Source organism: Spodoptera frugiperda, chromosome 13, assembly GCF_023101765.2.
Source record: "Spodoptera frugiperda isolate SF20-4 chromosome 13, AGI-APGP_CSIRO_Sfru_2.0, whole genome shotgun sequence".
NCBI lineage: Eukaryota > Metazoa > Arthropoda > Insecta > Lepidoptera > Noctuidae > Spodoptera > Spodoptera frugiperda.
This window is the reverse complement of record NC_064224.1, coordinates 10,234,139-10,253,680: the sequence shown is the minus strand read 5'-3', so window position 1 is coordinate 10,253,680 and position 19,542 is coordinate 10,234,139. Positions and strand designations below refer to the sequence as shown.

General features: G+C 38.7%; 1 protein-coding gene across 5 annotated transcripts in view; it reads left to right on the top strand.

Annotated features, from left to right (window-relative positions):
• The window catches only part of LOC118270737 (complexin), a 218,712-nt gene that overhangs the window by 67,302 nt on the left and 131,868 nt on the right, over nucleotides 1-19,542 (top strand). The window lies entirely within an intron of this gene.

Sequence of the window (19,542 nt, the reverse complement as noted above, 5' to 3'; positions counted from 1 at the left end):
TTCATTATGTCTCCGTTTTTCACATTTTCGCTGCATAATTTGAGATCAAAGAAGCACGTATACAACATTCTTTAGTAAGAAAACTAACTTATAATGAGACACACATATAAGTAACTTTAAATAACAAGTTCTTTTTGTGACAACTTTAACAATGAAATATTTTTGAACGTGAAATATATTCTCTTATTTTAGAGTACTGTACTGTTCACAAGTTGATCTGTGTTCAATAGTTGGCATGTCTGCTGAAAGTTACAGCAGACAAGTATGCAGAGCTGTGACGTCACAACTACGTGCACAACTTCCAGTAACTTGATGTAGTAGTCCGCCGGTATTCTCGTATGAGTCCAAAGTGTCTCACTTTGACTACAACTTTGCTCAGAAAAGCGTGAAGTATTCCATTTCCTAGTTCTACAGTTACTAGAAGGGAATGTGCCAACGAAATCAATGAACCAGAACTCTATATAATGTAACTTTAGAAAATATTTTTGTAAATTCCCCGATGATCGGTCTGACGGAGCAAAAGTCGAACGACAACTAGACTCAAATTTCATTAAAATCGGCTTCAGTTCACAAACTTTAGTATTTTTTCTTTTCAACAAAATCTAATCTGAGTTCAAAACTCGAAGTAATTACGTCAGACACCACGTAGATGAACATTGTGAGCAAATAATTAAATTAATTTCACTTGTAAATTAGACAAAGGAATGTCACAGTAATGTCACAACTTCGCAGGTACGAGTATAATGTAACCATATTACAAGTTTGATATTGAAAGAGTTATTAAAGAACATCGTCGTCAACACTTCATTATGTACTCTAGTACCTATATCATTAGGTAGAATTTTCCAAAAACCGTTTAATAAAACCGTGGCGGGTGCCACCCACGGCTCGCTCGATGAATATTCAAAGTTCTTTAGCCATTTAATTCTCACATTCTTGGAGGTCCGATAAAAAGCGTCGCTCGATACATTCCTCGTGTTTAATGAACATAGTTCGCCAGATCGTGCCGGATTCCGGCCCCGGCCGGTCCGGTCGATCCGAAACTCATTTTCAGATTCGGATGCGAGCTTTTTCAGATGCAGGAAGTTTTGTACAAAATTTGAGCGAACAGTTACGTCGATGGCCTTTTATGATCGAAAGAAGGATAATTGGGAATAAGAGTATGACTTTATTTTTCATATTTAAAATTGACGATTGTTTTATGAGATTTAACATTTATTTTGAATTGCTTTTTTCATAAAATCGTGTCCCTTGGCAGTCTCCCAACTAGGTTGTGAGGTCGGCAGATTAAATATTCAGATAGACTATTCAGTTTTGAGTTACCGTATTTCATGTCTCGTTACGGAGCCATTCTCCCTGTCTTATGTCTTCCCTAACGACGTCCCGACGAAGCTAACGGGTTCATTGAATCATTTTAAAAGATATTTGTAATGTTATTTTAGTTAAGTCCATTACCTACTCTTTGTAGGAAGGCTTTCATCTCAATAAAGCTATAAAACAATGTCTAGACGATACTCAGCGACTTATATTTACAGAATAAATATCTGAACGCTCACGTGCAGGCTCGGGGCTCATGTTTACGGCGCCGTAAAACAATGTGTTTGAGACTCCGTCATAAAGATAATAAACGACAATATTTTAACGTTAACGTCCAACAAACAAACACACATATACTCGGTGGATCTATCGGAAACTGTGAACGACATTGACACGTCATTATCAGTGACACTGATAGTTAGGTAATAATAACTGTCCTTATGGCCATAAATTTACTAGAAATGTATCGACCAACATTATCACCAGAGCAACGCATCAGTCTACAACTCATCTGAAGTCAAACATTAACACAGAATAGCTGATAAAGGTCAGGCAACTGATTTCAATTATACCCAGAGAAGAAGTCATAAGGTTCACATTTGCTTATTTGAAACAAAACAAAACAGTAAACCCAAAACAAAACCCGTAAATGAAACCTCATGAAAAGATTTCCCATAAAATCATATTTACAGTGAGTTAGAGCCGACAAAGTTTTTTCATTCGAAACAAGATGGCGGCGGCACACAGAGGTCACGCCGTCACACGCTCGCGTCTGATGCACTTTTTATTTGAGTTGGTGGCTGTTGCCGCTGTTGGCAGTTGGACAACTGCAATTTTCCACTTGTTGTAATTTGCACACGTTTCATATGAAAGTTGCGGGCGGCGCCGCGCTATATTGTTGTACTTGTGTGATGTGAACTTTCACTCACTCCGTGGATAACATGGCATTGTGAGGAACGTTGGATTACATTATTTTACGAGGATAACTTTTGTTTAGGTTTAGAGGAAAATATTTTGTGTTAGCTCCTTATCTATCTTACATTCTAAATTACTTCTTTTTATTCTTTTTCATTTTAACAGAATTTGATAGTTTCTGTTTAGAGCGTTCTCTAAGATATATTGCTCAACTAGTGTTTACTCCTGCGTTTAATATTAAACGTATTGCGATACACGAGTAGAGCCACGTCGTATACAATCATGAGTGATGTGGTTTCGTGGTTTCGATTTGCATACAATTTGTCACCATTTATATATTATGCACATATGTAGTGTGTGTATATCTGTCTCTCTCACATCCAGTACTGTCAAATGAGAGGTCAGACTTGGCCTTACGTGGCCGGGCCCCACTGACCCCGCTACCCGTCGCTTGACCCACATTACCAAGGGATGACACCCATTCACCCACTCACCCACTCACCCAGCTGATACGATTTTTGCGTTCTCTTGCAAAAATAAAATAAACGAGCTCCGTATTTATTCGCTGGCCTTTTTTAATTTGCTTACTGCTGCGTGCGACGACGGCGGATCCAAAGTTTTATAATTGAATACTTTCAATGTGCTCCAGTTCATTCCAGTCCCTAATTATTATTAAAGTTTACCATTAACAAGTAAATTACTTACGATCTTTCACCACGTACCACATTTTTGTAAACATATTAATCATACTGAGTGGACGGCCACGGGCCACGGGCCGCCATGACAACCATAGCCTTTATGAATGACTTCACATTATTACCTGCTCTTTATACGGCCGCCCTCGTATAATAGCTTATAACTTATTTCCAATAGTGACGTCACATGAATACAACTTGTAAACATCGGCCGAAGGAATGATGTTTATGTATAAACAATACAAATAAAAGAAATAACTCATAAACACTTTACTGTCCATTAGTTAAATTACCTCGCGGAGTGATCCATATTCATGGATGTTGACATCGATAACATAATGTCACAAGTCCAAACAACATTAATAACGAAACACGACTGTAAACAAATGGTATTTGAATTCATTTTCAAACAACTTGTAAATCGTGGAAATGTTGACTTGGGTTGTTTTGTTGCTTAAAGCGTATTCTTACATAAAAGTTTATGTGCAAAGATACGGCGTTGTTGAATTAATTGTCTGTTTGGGTCGTTTTATTAATTCTCTAATTATTCATAATTATTTAAGTGCTCGCGAAAAATGGGACTCGGAGTGGCGACAACAGTTCACATTACAGTATCGTAAAATGTACCAGTATTTTACATTTAACTTTTAACTGAGTTTAAAAATGGAAGCTATACTACCTACCAGTTGTTGAATTGTTATATAATTATGGAGTTATTAAATCAAAATGCATATACTTTAATACAAGTAAAGTATAGTTTGTTGTAAAAATATTTTATTGATAAAATATGCAATAGTTGTGCCGTATATTCTAAAAAGGTAAACAAAAGTAATTGTAGCCGACCGAGTAAGTTGGTGTATGGACCAGATCGTCCGCAGGTAATGCGCAGCGCCGGGCGAGTTTACTATACTTGGTACAACGTTCACGTCTCTCGAGGAATACACGTTAGAAAGTAATTTAAAAGTCTAGACAGCCACTGTTTGTGCTGAGCACGAGACTGCCAGTGTTTGTGCTGAGCACGAGACTGTGCACCTCACACTGACTGGGTCTTGCATCTCCGTGAATAATGGTGAGTTTATGTATACAAGGAGGTTATAATATTACCATCGCTTTTGTAAACAAACATCTAATGGCACTTGATTCGCCTCAATGATTGTAGGAGCTGTGTTGGTACTGTTGAGCAGTAGGTTTCGGGTATTTTTCTATTAAAGAGGTTTTTTTTTTGTTTTCGCTAATTATCAGTTACTGATGGGCTCTAGTAGAGTAGAAGACTAGTCTAAAAGAAGATAAACAAGGCAAGACATCGCGGTTTTATTTTAAAACGAAGATATACAACGTATTGTTTAAAGTAAAACTCTACGATCGGAACCCACTACAAATTAATTACTGTTAAGAAGTTCATCCTCAAAAGATCCTCGCTCCGCAGCTAGCAACCACACCTCTAGAGCATTGTGCAGCGGCGCCACAAGGAGCCACTTAAATCACTTCCAGAGACACCTACTATTGAATTAGTCCCCGGAATGTCATCTGCAGCACAAACTTGGTCCACGCCCAGCAGTGGGAACTAGTTGGAACTTCCATGTGAACCTGCTGCGGACATTGTTGTCGTCTCAATGGAAACTGCTGGGAATTCCTGGTGCCGGGGAATTTGGTCGCGAACATTAATTTCGTGAAGTTATTTCAGGTTGTTAGTAACGAGGCCATTGATTTACCGGGACTTTACAATGTTTGCTGAAGTCTGTTCGTGCTGCTTATGTGATAGATTTACCGATAGATATTCAAGTAACTTAAATGGAATAGTCAAGTAACCACCAAAGTTTTATTTAGATTTGATGAAGTAGCCGGGAGTGGCACCACTTAATTAGTATTCCTGTAACATGTAGATACACTTGTACAGTAAGTCTGAGATGGTACACAATTTAATTATAACCCTCTAAACAATATTTCCTGCTGTCGCTGGTCGGCGACTGTCGCTCGCTGTCACCGAGTTCCGAACACAAGGCGTTTCGCCGACTGTCACTCGCACAAAGAATGATAATTAGCTCGTCTGCAGGGGCCCGGGAGGGGCCCGCCGTGCGCCCCGGGCCCCGGCCGGTTGTAATTCTGGCCGCGACAGGAAACAGCCCCCCATAGAAGACGCGACGTCCCATTAATAGCGGTAACTTTGTTATTTTAACTTAGCTCTGTGATTTCACTGAGGCGGACGTTGATTTTTAAACTGGTAATTATTGAGGCGGCTGTTTGATCAATCCGAGTCGGCAGATACTTTGTTTTAATTGGGAGCGTAGTTTCGTTTGTTGGTAGGAAATTAACAGCACTTAATTAACACAACAAAATATCGCCCACCGCCCGCCGCCCGCCCGCCGCCCGCCGTCTGCTGATTTATCCGAAACAATTTTATTATCATTCTCTGTGGTTATCGCGTTTATTTTATTTAATTAATGGCTACACTTTCAGGCCAAGTAATTTGTTTACCAGTAACGGAGACGCTTTGATTTAGTTGATTATAACAAGCAATGAACTGTAGGTACAATAAATAAAATGTACCAAATAGTAACAAGCACCACACTCTTTCACAACATGAGGCACATAAAATAAGTCCGCAATCAGTTTGTCGCGGAAACAGAAACAGTCTAACATTCAGTTCGGTTCGTACAGTGAGAGTATTGCGAGGCGCACCACGTCCCGCCTGGTGGACTGCTCCCCAACAAATTATACAGACATACTGGGCACATCGTCCGGCCGCATTTTAACACAAATTATTATAATCTGTTATATTTATTCCTGCGCAGAATGGGAACAACTCACAAACAGAGCTACGTCACTACGTGCTTTGGTTTACAATGTAATGTTCTTATTTTTCTCCTTCTATTTTCGTATATCCTTCCGCGTTCAGTGGGAGTCCCATGGTGGACTGTGTGTTTATATTTAAGTTGCTTTCCACTCTACATCGACATGATAGAGATTCTAATCTATTTTTGTATTGAACATAGAGAGTAATGCATTTCGTATAGTTTGTAGTTTGGAAAAAGCTTTCGGCACTACAGCAGAGTACAAAATATGTAGTCGAAATAAAAGTGTAGTGACATATATCAGAACCATTATTCTATCTACGTATATGTAATCCCTCTATATGTGCTGTCAGTTGAAATGTTTTGCTACTGTGTTTAAATAAAACATAATCGAATAATAATTTAAAAGCCCTGTCTCGCCCCAACCCCCGGCACAATATAACGCTCAGCTGTGAACATTGATTAACTTCTACAAAGTTAGCTGAGTACCGCTAAGCGCCGCTTATTATCTCGCGTTTGTGAACATGACAATTCATCAATAAATTCAATTACGGAATGTTTCAGTTGCTTTCAGGTGGAAGCGGAGATAACGGCTGACATTATGCGATAACAGTACAAACGAATGTTTTTATATTCCTTTATGTCGGATCGTATTAATTGTTATTTGTCAATTGTATGTTTCATTGTTATGGATACTTGTATCGGGTAATATTTATTCCAAATTAAAGCTCGATTGTTCAGGAAGACATCGCGTCCGCAACAATCGCCTTGTAATGAAGCTGCGCAATAATGATCCGCGTGTTTTTAATTCCATTAACAAGTTGCTCGCGGAGTTGTCGGAGTTCCATCTCCCTCCATTAACGGATCTGCATTAAAATACTTATGATTCCGTCGTAATACTGAGTTACACTGAGTTATACTGAGTAATGGCGGCAGAAACAAAAGTGTAATCAACAAACAATGCCAGAGGATTGCTCGGATTAACTCGAAGACATTCGGACGGTTTGTTTTCAAACTGTTCAGTCCATTAAACATGGCGGGGGGGGGAGGGGGGTGTCACGTCCCGGCTATATATCGGACGACAGAGGGGGGGGGAGGACAGACGTGACCTACCAAAAATTAACAGCCAGATATCTCCCAGATATCGCGAGTACAAGCCGCGGCGGCGACAGAAGTAGTGATAAATATGAAATATTGCGCAGACGCCGGACGGGGGAGCCGTTAATGTATATTTTATTATCTTATTTCAATACATTGCTCGGGAATCGAATTATCTTGGTGCAACTGTGACCTGAGATTTGAAAGAATATCAAGTAGTGCCAGGTATATGGAATTATGGCTCTTATTCTTACGAAACAGGTTGATGGTGATGAATAGATTATATTATCTCTGTGGAAGGTTAACGAGAATAAATGAAATCTCCGATTAGTTTACATCTCGTTAAAGTTGAAAAAGACCTCCTCCTATCCTCAACTCTTGGACTGTCGGTAGATAAGCGTTGAAGCCTTCAACGCTAACTATGCACACGTGCCTTGCATAAGACAAAAGTAGTCCAAATTGAAATAAAACTACAATATAGATTAGACAGAGAACTACAAATAACTCCAAACTTCACAAATGAATACTAAACTCACGAATTCAGCCACAAACACAATGAATATGCGTTTATAATTCTAGGAATTAATAACCGGAATCAAATGTAGTATACACACAATAATACACAATAATCCCGCACTCGCCGGGAACATTCACAGCAGTCGCGGCAGTAATTACTTTGTATTGAATCCATCGGCCGCTAATGCTGCCATCAGGGCACACAACGTGATTAACCGGCCGTGCTGCACATATCCCGCGTTCCATTACCTCGCGGGTAATATTTACTAATTACTGATACATTTTGATGACTGCACGGTTGGCGCGGTGGCTGGGCAACTGGCTGCCGTGCAATGTGTAGCGGGTTCGAAATACGCACGGAACAACTCTTTGTGTGATCCATAAATTGTTGTTCTGGATTTGGGTGACATGTGTATGTAAACTTGTATGTTTGTAAACGCATTGCCACGAGTGGAGAAAAGCCAAGTGTGGGGCAATATTTTTTTTTGTAATCATAGTACTGCCAGAAATCGTTGTGAGTTTTTCTTGTATTAGTTTTTCAGAGTGTGAGCATCTAGTATGACAAAGATAGAGACGTACGATACGTTGTCATGGATGTAAGAAAATGTCAATGAGATTTTGGTAGTCTTTGAGGCGGTGGAATATTATTTTGTATAGTATGGTTATTGATGCAAAAACTGACTCACACTCACTCATATTGGTTATTCCATTTACTATTATAATTCATAGTTTCCACTAAATCAATATTAGATAATTTAATACAGCATACATTCAATAATTTCCAAACAGGAACCAACAGATAATGTAATTAATTTTCATTCAGTAATTAAATTGGAAATGCACAATAATTATAACTATCTAAATTGCATTTATAATTGAGTTTAATTTAAATCAGTTTGTTTGTTTATCGTCTAGATTTCCTCGAACCGTCGAATTGAGATAAAACCTGTGAATGGGTTGCGAGCCTCGTTAATGTGAATAACTTGTGATAACTGAATGCTAATGTGGATGTAGTGATATTTTATTACCCCAGTTATTGTTTGTTTCATGGTAACACCATAAGTAGTAAATGTGATAAACATTTTTGAGGCTTTGGATTAAAAACTGTTTGGTACGACAGTACTCCTGTAACTCCTCTGGTGGGGGTATCCATTATCAGTGTTACTTACTAACATTGTCAGATCCATCTCCTCTTCTTTACCAAAATGTTCCATAAAAAGACTTCTATAATACTTATAAAAAGTTTACGTAGAAAAATTGACGGCTCAACAATATGAAGTAGAGTTCATACACTATAAAACTAGCTTTTGCCAGCGGTTCGCTCACATTTCTATGGGATGAAATTAGGTCATACCGTGTCTCATACCAAATTTAATCAAAATCCGTTCAGTAGTTTCAGCGATTGACCAATACACCCCCAAACATCCAAACAAAGAAACATTAACGTTTATAATATTAGCGTGATTAACACAATATGTATGACATATCTCGCATCATTTCACAACATCATCATGTCACTCTACAGACAGTCCCGCATACATATGTGACGTCACGATACACGATACACTATATACGTCACTGTATACTCAGACAGTGGCCGCAGCCATCTTAACAATATTCTCCCAAATTGGGGATAAAGCAACACTATTGTGTTGGATGTGTGTAATGAGGTGAATGAGGAAAACTATGTAATTATTTCACTTCGAGGAAAGCTCTTGTAGTTACGTAATTGTTATAATGATTTCTAGTTCTTTATATATTTAATAATAATATTTGTATTAGAAGTTCCTTGATTTTTCTTTGCTAAAAAAAGACTTTTAGACCCCATTGTTCTAGATAGACTCAAATAATTATAAATAACTTAACTTACCGCAAATGACAACGGTTAACATATGAATAATGACATCAATTTACTAAGTAAATCACACCGTCCTCACCTACCGCCTGACGCAGATGCTTAAAGGACATGGGAGCTTATGGGAGGTTCAGTAAGAGTCTGACACTCCCATTCGGCTCGGCCGGGGCGGGAGAAGACATTGGATGATTTTCCCCTTTTAAAAAAATCATAACCAGACACCACCAGATCACAAAACCAAATACCTATCCAACAGAGGGCTAAACATTCAGACAATAAGATCACATGACACGTTCCATCGCTAGATGGCGCGACACACGCACACTGACGTCACCTGTCACCTGTCAAAGTGTCGAGGTGTCAAGCGGAGTGATCCGGGAGGCGGTGACGCGCGAAATCAATTCCGATATGATTGTCCCGCCGCCGCGGCCACTCGTGCAGCTGGAGGTCGCATGTCATGTATGTAGGTACACTGTATTGTGTATACTGTATATTTATATACAGGGACATTTTGTTATTTACATATATATGTTCTACTTATATGTCCTGGAAAGTGGTGTAAACTAGTTATTGTCTTTTAATGCTAGAGTTCGTTTATTTTTATTATTGCTAGAGGACATTACCTCATATTAAAATGTTATTCTTCCTATTAAAACCGACGCTTGTAACGTCGCACCCCTGTTAACTCTTAAACACATAGCGTAAAGTTATTATTTGTGATAAAGAAGACAAGCAAGTTACTTGTGTTAGTTATTACTTGTCGTGAAAGGTTATTTTTGTAAAAATATTGATTTACTTATTGTTATACAGAAATACAATTTAAAAAAAAAAAAAAAAACGTTGCCCTACATTAGGATTTTCTCCTGTGTCGTGGGTGCGTTTACAAACATACAAGTTCACATACACATGACACCCAGACCCGAAACAACAATTTGTGGATCACACAAAGAGTTGCTACGTGCGGGAATCGAACCCGCTACACGTTGTGCGGCAGCCAGTTGCCCAGCCTCCGCACCAACCGTGCAGTCAATGTCCAAGAACAATGTCCAAGAACCAGTCATGTTGAAGTAATAATATAAATAAATAACTTGTTCAATCGGTACAATATCATATTTCTCATTTTTTGCAAAATTTCAATTACTGCTACACTCCTTATCACAAGTGCTTCTCCGAATTTAATTTCATCACAAAATAATATTTCATACTTGAATTAATTGATGCTACAAAATACGATTTTTATGAAATCGTATCTTTCAGTGGCACACGAATATTTTCAATAAATATTACAAAAAATATATAAAGAATAATCTAGTATCCAGCATTCAGACTTCAGAGCGTTGCTTCTGAAAACTTTACTTCCGTTAATTCGATTCCAATATTTCAGTGGAAATTTCACGTCAGATTTTCAGAGATTGAATTCAGTTTGTTCGTAGTTACTATATAACTTTCATATTCTGCGATAATCAGGAAACTTTCAGTGAATCAATTTCCCTTTCAGCAGTTCCAACGGCTGGCTTTATCTATCTGAAAAAGGATGTTTACCTGAAAGCTACGTTTTATGTGAAGGTTGTATGTTTATATATCTTGTCATATATCACTTTATTTCTTGTTGCTTCTGACATAAATACAAAAAATGTAAATAAAGAAATCTGTTTCTTAGAAATCCGACACAGATAAAATAACGGTAGTGTTGCAATTTCCTGTAATTTGATTTGATTTGTCGTAAGGATATTTGGTAGTATTTTACTTCTACTATTTTATTTTTTATGTCAATATAAAACAACCTCTTTGCTTAACTTTAGTACAAAACCAATAACTTTGAACCAACATTATTTCCCAATGAACTTCGGAATAGTTTTCCAAATCCTACAACAACCCGACACCTACCATTATCCCTACACAGTACACTCTGTGTGTTATTGTCGCCACAAACTCTCCGAAACATTCTCTGTACTTGCGAAGTGTTGGCGGACACTAAGCAGTACTTGTAAGCCACAACAACACACACACACACACACACAACATCTCAGATATTTGCATAATTCCGTGAACAATGTGCTCGCGGTATTTGTCCCTGGGAATCCTTCAACTGCTGCTCACTTAGGATAATGTTAGTCACTCCGCCCCATCTTGAATAACTTAAATAGTCCACCACTGCTCGCGGCTCGCGGCTCGCTGTGCTAATAATGTTGTTTACATACCTGCATATATATACATATATGTGTATGTACTTATACGCGACTGAAACTGTCCTTTACTTTGTAACAAGCACGTATGTTAAGTAATTTTTTTTATGAAATTAATGTAAACGAGCAGACGTATCACCTGATGGTGAGCAATCGCCGCCGCCCATGGACACGTGAAACACCAGAGGCTTTACAAGTGCGTTGTCGGTCTTTTGGGGGTTAGGAATTTAAGGGTTGTTGGGGAATCGGGGATTGGAAAGATTGGGAAGGGTGAAATTGGGCCTCCGGTAACCTCACTCACACAACGCAAGCGTTGTTTTACGTAATTTGTTTTACAGACCTAAATTTTCTTGCCTCCATGTCTTCCTTCCCAATGAGAATGATAGCTACCCAAATACAGTTTGAAACTTCTAATCACAGTACCTAAAGCATACTTAAAGGACATTTTTAGTACCTAACAGCAATAGGTTTGCCAAATACAACTCTGGTCCGTTATAATAAAGTTGAATTTGTTATGAACCGATAGTTTATGAAGTGTTTCACCAATTTATAAGTCAATCAATATCTTATTTATTATTCTGGGCGAGTCTTGCAGAGGCTTTAAATGTCTCGGCCACTTAATAATAGATGACTTGAGAACCTACTTGCTTGCTATTGGAGGCGATAAGTCAATTCACTTGACATTTATTAATGTTTCATTGTTCTTTTCTCTTTTATTCTTAATGTTATTGACTTCGCACGAGTATGAAACCTTTATTTGGTGTCAAAATATAAAGTGTGTTTGGCAGAATATTATATTTTGTTGTGAAAACTTGATGGTTGCGTTGACTGTAGTGTTTGTAAGTGTGAACGTTCAGTGAGACGACTTGAGTTCTTTAATCTTTAATCGAGGCTTTATTATATTACAACGCTAGTTTCCAACTAGTCAAATTCAAAATCTTTATCGAAATGTGAAAAACTATATTTTCTACGAATTACGTCAAAATATTTTTGAAGTGATAACTCGAACTGATTTCTTGAAAATCAGCTATAAAACACTTCGTCAAACCAATTGATGAAATTGTGTTTCTTTTTTAATATAATATTGTATTGAAAAGTCGAAGTAACTTATTCTAGATCGAGACGAAACTATCAAATTGGTGACAAATTAGTGTGATATCTTTTACCTCTTTAGTAACAAACAGTAGCATTATATGTATGTATATGTGACATATGTATATAGGAACATTAAGTAGAGAGTACCGCGGGCTCATTACCGCGTCCCTAAAGAGGTGGGTAACGCGACACTATCGGGTTGTAGCTCAAACAGTTTAAACTGCTGAGGTGACACTCATAGCGTAGTAATTGTTAACCTTTATTGTAAACATACACTTCTGTACCAACCCTGAAGGTGTAGGCAGAGGTCCTCATACATTACAGTGTTTTTTTTAACGTTGTCCCACATTAGGATTATCTCCTGTGTCGTGGGTGTATTTACAAACATACAAGTTCACGGACACATCACACCCAGACCCGAAACAACAATCTGTGGATCACATAAAGAGTTGTTACGTGCGGGAATCGAAGTCGCTATATGTTGCGCGGCAGCCGGTTACCTAGCTAACCCAACAACCGTGTAGCACTCACTTTTCATTAGTTATTATGAGTCCTTATATAGGACTCATAATAACTAATGAATAATAAGGGTGAGCCTATAGTTATACACGGGAGAAAATTCTGAACTCCGTGCTAATACAACATTTTCTAAAAATCCGGTGACCTTAATAAATATCTGCCTGGCTTAAGAATCGAACCTAAAACGTCTAAGTATTTAATGCGATCACTCGTAAAACGATTTTACGAAAGGCATATTTTGACTTTCACATTCAGGCTCCGTCTTGGTAATGTATGCGTACTATACATATATAATATGTCCTGTAAATCAAGTAGGTTGTATATCTCTCGTGTAGTCTTACACTGATCTCGGATTTGCATCACATTTACTGAGGAACTTACATGGAATACTTATTTTTTTATCAAATGTCAAAGGTATGTAATAATAATGCAAGTCAAATGTAAGTAAGTCAGGTGAATAGCGGCCAAACGTCGACCCATTAAATGTAAAAAAAAGTAAATTCTAAAGGCAAGAAATCATTTATGTATTAAAGTCCCAAACTTTTTGTCCGCGGCTTTGCAAACAAAAGTACCTTCTAAATTTTATTTCTCTTGACAGCGTAACAAACTAACGGAATTATTTTCACATCTACAATATTATGTAGGATTATGTTAATTCAGCCACCGCCTGGTAGAGCGCAGCACTTGTGCCCGACAGACAAATGATCAGTATTACGGTGTATTATATAAATATTATACAAACAATGGCCGCGTTTTCATTTCAACTCCACGAGAAAATTACAGTGGCATATTTCAATTCGCTTGGCGCGCTAAGCCGGCCGGGACAGCTAATCTATAACGAATGTACATACATTATGCTCATAATGCAGCCTCCGCCCCGAGCCAGCAGAACAAATAAAACGTATTGTTCTCCACAGCCACCCACGCAAGTTGTGTTTAACCGCTTCTATGGAGCCAGAAGGAACGGCCGCCATTACAGCCGCACCACGACCCCTCATTTACTAACATCACATTGTCTAGCCAATCTAAAAACAACAGCGACCTTCGGAACCATTTTAGATGTTTACAAAACAATTTCTACAGAATTACGGCCACTTTAAATATTTACAGAAGCTCGTGAATTTTTGAGTCGGTCGGTCCGAAATACATTCGCATAACGTATTCAGAACGTGAGTAGGATTACATTAAGCTCTTAACTACTAACAATGTTTGAATTGTATAAATAACGTTCTACATTAATTTCCTCCATTATCTGGCGCTACCTACTGGTAGTGCTGGGTGGGGGGTAGGCAGGAGCAGGCAATAATTGAGTCCTTGATAATTGCTGGATCTCCATAACAATACCGGCAGCCTGTGTATCGGCCGCGAGGTGGCGCGACGTGCCGCCAATTGGCGCGCACTCCACTTTGTTTGTGCTCACTGTAAGCGAAGTTGGTTTGTCTGGCGGCTCGAGTGTTGCTCCACAAAGAAACCTTTGTTCTCGAATCAGATGGAGTTAGTATGAAATTGATAAAGTCTTCAACATTGTAAGCACTAGACGCTGGAAGCGAAACTTTCGAGTGCTCTTGTTCCTGCCGTAATTAAGCATTTAAATATATTTGTTTCTGAGCCCGGCATTATTCTAATGGCGGTTCCATTTGTTTGCGCCATGAATACACAAATTATGTACATTACAGTCAAGTGGAACATTGTTCATTACTGAAATATTACTTCGTTTAAACTACTTCGTGTTGCTTCTCCAAAGAGTCGTCGGTCTCCAGTATCCATCGCGATGAGTCCTGAGATAAGTGTTCGCTATTCATTTGGCGGCGCTAGTGTCAGGTTGTGTAGAGGCGATATGATCTGGTAGAGTGGGCGGGTGCCGTGTACCCCGGCCGTGTCGGCGCGGTATTGAATGTGGGACGTATCGGAGCTGCGCCCCACTTTGTTTGTTGAACACGTCTAACTTTTGTCTGATCGAGACTACATCGGGGCTATAGTAGTTGCGGAGAGAAGTGATTGTAGTGTATCGACGCGGCGCAATATTTGTGCGAACTGACATTTTAGTTTAATGGAAGTCGCGCGGAGGATACTCTTGTGTTGTAAGAGTTTGTGTTGGAATAACTCGAGGGCGCGTTAATACGAAATTCATTTACATTTTAGGATCCTTAAACTGATTACGTTAACGCGGGTTGAAATTTTATGAAAATGTCTGCGGTGCTGCCATCTCGGCGGGGAATGATTAAATCAAGATACCACCCGATATCACAACTGGGTCAGAGTCGCTGAACCTGAACAAAAATGTTAATATATTAAATTCTGTTGATCAAACTCTAAATTGAATACGTATCTCGATACCATCAAATTACAATATCTGTAATAAGGAATTCTCGCCCGAGGGCCGGCGGCCGACGTGCCTCCAGGTACAATAAAAATTGCTTATCATTTACAGAACATAATAGCTTTCCAGATGGTGAGCTGTTCAGGTAGTTCAGGTCTCAGTAAGTACTGCGTCAGCGGGTGGTTGCTAAGACTACTGGTTCGGCCACTTGCGTGTAATTGTTCCAATAAATTCAAAGGCAGCTCTGTAAGTCCCCGCCCCCCATTATTCCTGCTGATTATATTCGTTGCGGGCTCCGAGACAACTGAACTCGTGATACTTAGAACTTCATTACTTGGAGTTATCGCCGGTCGCTGGCGGTGGCAGCGGCACCTTGCCACCACTATTTATGATAGCTTAGCAGAAAACTTTGCCAATATATTCATACCCTCCAGAGCAGTACATGATATAGATGTAATCAAGTGTAATCTCGGCGCGACATGTTTACTTGATTGTGTCGTGACCTGCTTTGAATCGAAGCCAGACAATCAACAATAGTTTCCCGACAAAGCCTCTTATTTTTCAATTACGTGTCCGTGTCGTGCCGGCGGGCGACGGCGGGGCGCGGCGGGGCGGGGCGGGGCGCGCGGCGTGTGTGATACAATTCAAACAATTTATTTTATTCCGCGTCCAAATAAAAGGGTTTGCTTTCCCAATGGGCCGGAGAAAGTTTCACGTGAGAGGTTCCATTGTGCGGGCCCCTGAAGGCGGCTGTGCGGAACCTCGGGCGAGACGCCATTTAACTTGGAATTGATAAATGTTTGTGTGGATACAATCAATGACTGGACGAAACATTACTCCCGACTTCTAACTAGGAAGCATTCATTGTTACATCGTGTGAGGAAAATTATAACAGACTAGCTACTTTCATGCACTCTGCTCGGCTTCGATTATCACGTTCAAACAAACAAACAAACTCTCCCGGTTTATATCTATACTTATTTGTTTTAATATACGGTACATATAAAGCTGAAGAGTTTGTTCGAATAATTATTTTTGTGTTGGATAGTCTATTTGTTTATATACAACATCACGACCAATAGGAGCGAGTGAAAGTAGTTAGGAATAGTATATAAGATATGACGAACTACATATTGGACGCAGTAGCATACTGCTGGAGTAACATGTCCAGTTTTTACGGCTTATATCATCGCTTACAAGCAGGCGAGATAGTGGCCAAACGTCGACCCATCAAATACATATAAAAAATATACATCTGTTGTTGTAGAAAGATTTAGTATGTCTCACGAAAGTTATAATAAAATTATAGGAATTATAACGGTAACCTACTTTGTTATCTCATGTTATTTCTTTTATTTGTAATGAAACATATTTAATTGATTACTCATTCTAATACTTATTATTTTATTGCGTTTGTGCAGATGATTCAGTTTACGAGTATTTATTGTGGTCTGCGGTCGAAACCACAATCTAGTTTTCCTTTTGTTAATAATATATATACAGGTGTTAGGTATATGACAATGGCATCAATAGCAATAGCATAATGCATATTATGTAATATTTTAATCACTTAAATACATACGTTATTTACTACATAGTTTGTAGTACCTTAGAATTAGTTATTTGTTTTTTATTGTTCTTTACTCCATATAGATAGATAGATATAAAACCCGTGACATTTGACTTGATATTTGATGTCGTTGTCCAAGCGTTCATTTATAGATCGAAGAAGGATAAACATTTTACTCTACACATTTTCCCTATATCTAAACACGTGTTAATGCAAATAGCACTTTATACTTACAGCAATAGATTACAATTTACAATGTAGCATAATTGTGACATACAAGTGAGTAGAGTCGGGTCGTCAAGTGGCGCCCCCTAGCGTCCCGTAATGGCAGTGATTGTTGGAGGGCCCTCCGACCTTTACGATTGAGGAGTTGTTCCCAACGAGTTGGCACTCCAGTGTAGTTGGCGCTGGACCGGCCTTATTTACTCACACACTGCTATGTACACTACTTATTTCAATTTGATGGGTAAAGAACATGTATATATTATGTAAAAGTATCGTTTGTATTTTTAGAAAAGGTGTAACATTTATATTTTTTCTCTAAAAATAGAATATGGTGGTTAATTGTGAACCTAGAAAATAATTTTCAATTGTTATCATGATAAAAGTAACCAAAATTTTGCTTTTTTTTAACTTCTGCAATCCATCGTTGCTTCTAAACAATCTGCAGTTATAAAACAACACTTTTTTTAAGAGAAAAAAGCATCAAAACAAAATATGATCCCACAAAGCTGCCGTAAGTCATCGGCAGCCATAACTCAGCGGCGGATAATCCGCTCACTCCAACAATAGGCGCGCGGAAGGCGATACTCAGCCACTCAGTACTCAGTAACTCAGTAACTTGGTACTGAGTTACCTTAAGGTGCACTACACACCGTACGCTTAGTGCATACATCGAATATCTCTGTATGAATAGGAGTGTATTTAATTGGAAGATTTATTGTATCACGATAATGATAATGTGTCGCATTATCCGCCGCCTTATCATCAGTATACAAACAGTATAGAATTATGTCTGTCATTTATGTCAGAACTAGTTTTCTCCAGCGGTTTCATCCGTGTTCTGAGATAAAAAGTGGCTTAAGTGCTATTCCAGACCTCATCTTCCCCGGTTTTAAACTTAATTCCGATCCCTTCAGCCGTTGTGACGCAATTTAGTATCGAACATACAAACAAATCCACAGACTTTCGACATTTATAACGTTAGTAAGATTGCTGACACAGTCTGAACGTACCTTTACACTCATATCAGATATCGTTTCTCGACAAACATACATCGTAATCGCTCAGTTCCGGAACCTGAACATAATTCGCAGCTTCCAATGCCTTCCGGCGGCACCCCAGATTACGATATCTGCGTAAATCATGAATTTTGTCATCCCCCTTTATCCGTTCATCCCCGGGGATGTTCCACCCCCGACCGGGTTAGATATGAACCCGCCTCAGCCCCGCCGCCCGGCGCTACTACCGAACACTTAATGCTTCCTTTTTGTGTTCTTTTTAAGTGTTTTGTGTTGTTTATAGCATTTATCTATCTCTGACTGCACGGATGGCGCAGTGGCTGGACAACCGGCTGCCGCGAAATTGTAGCAGATTTGTGCCCGTGCACAAACTCTTTGTGTTATCCACAAATTGTAAAGGGTCTGGGTGTCATGTGAAATTATATGTTTGTAAACGCACTCACAACATAGGAGAAAATCGTACTGTAGTTCTTTTTACAATTAAAAAAGAAAATGATAAAGCTACTCTTTCTATAAATTAAATCTTATTTGTTTATATAAAACGTGTTGCAATAAAACACTCATTAGCGTAATGAAATAATATTCACAGCAGCAGCGCAGCTAATTATATCCCCGTGTTGTTCCGTTGGGATCGTGTCGGAGCTTCGTTCGAATGCACTTTGTTCTCTATTTCTTGTTATTCCCTATAATTCTCTGTTTAATTATACCGGCACACAATAGCCAGGTATTGTGCGAAACCAAAGTCTATTCACTCGTATTTAAGTGCATTTTAGGTCGCAGCAGCGTTCTGCTGTTGAAGTTCATTGCTTATTAGTGCTTTATTGCGATTGGTCAATATTTGTAGCGTTGCGCTGCACTCGGGCCGCGGTGTTGACAGAGTTGCGGATATTGCCTGCGAGTGCCTTCAGATACTATTGTACCAAGAACTAAAGTATAAATATTTAATGTTGGAGATAAACTATGCCACTATAGCCTTACTAAGAATAGTAATACATTGAAACTTTTTAGGGCCTTGTTTTTAGAAGACAATATTTTAGTGTTAGACATTATTCAAAAGACGTAGAACCTGAATACTATTATAGTGGGAACTGTTGTAAACTGCTATAAATATGGTAACTAGTGCCGCCGACGGTTATAAGTTTGTGATCATAAATCTTTACTCACAAAGTATACGTTTTTTGTGTCGCCGTGGAAGTTTGTGAGAGATTGCCGACGTGTCGCACTTGTCGGCAGTTCCTGACAACAATCCGAGGACAATCTCCTTGTACTCACATTGTTACACTCACACGCTGGGTACAATGTCTAGATTTATCTTCTTTACTTGTATTACAGGAGTATATTCATGAAATAAAAAAAATATTTTCTGTTTATCCAATGGATTACATTTAGAATAGATCAACCACATATAGATGCTCGATTTTCA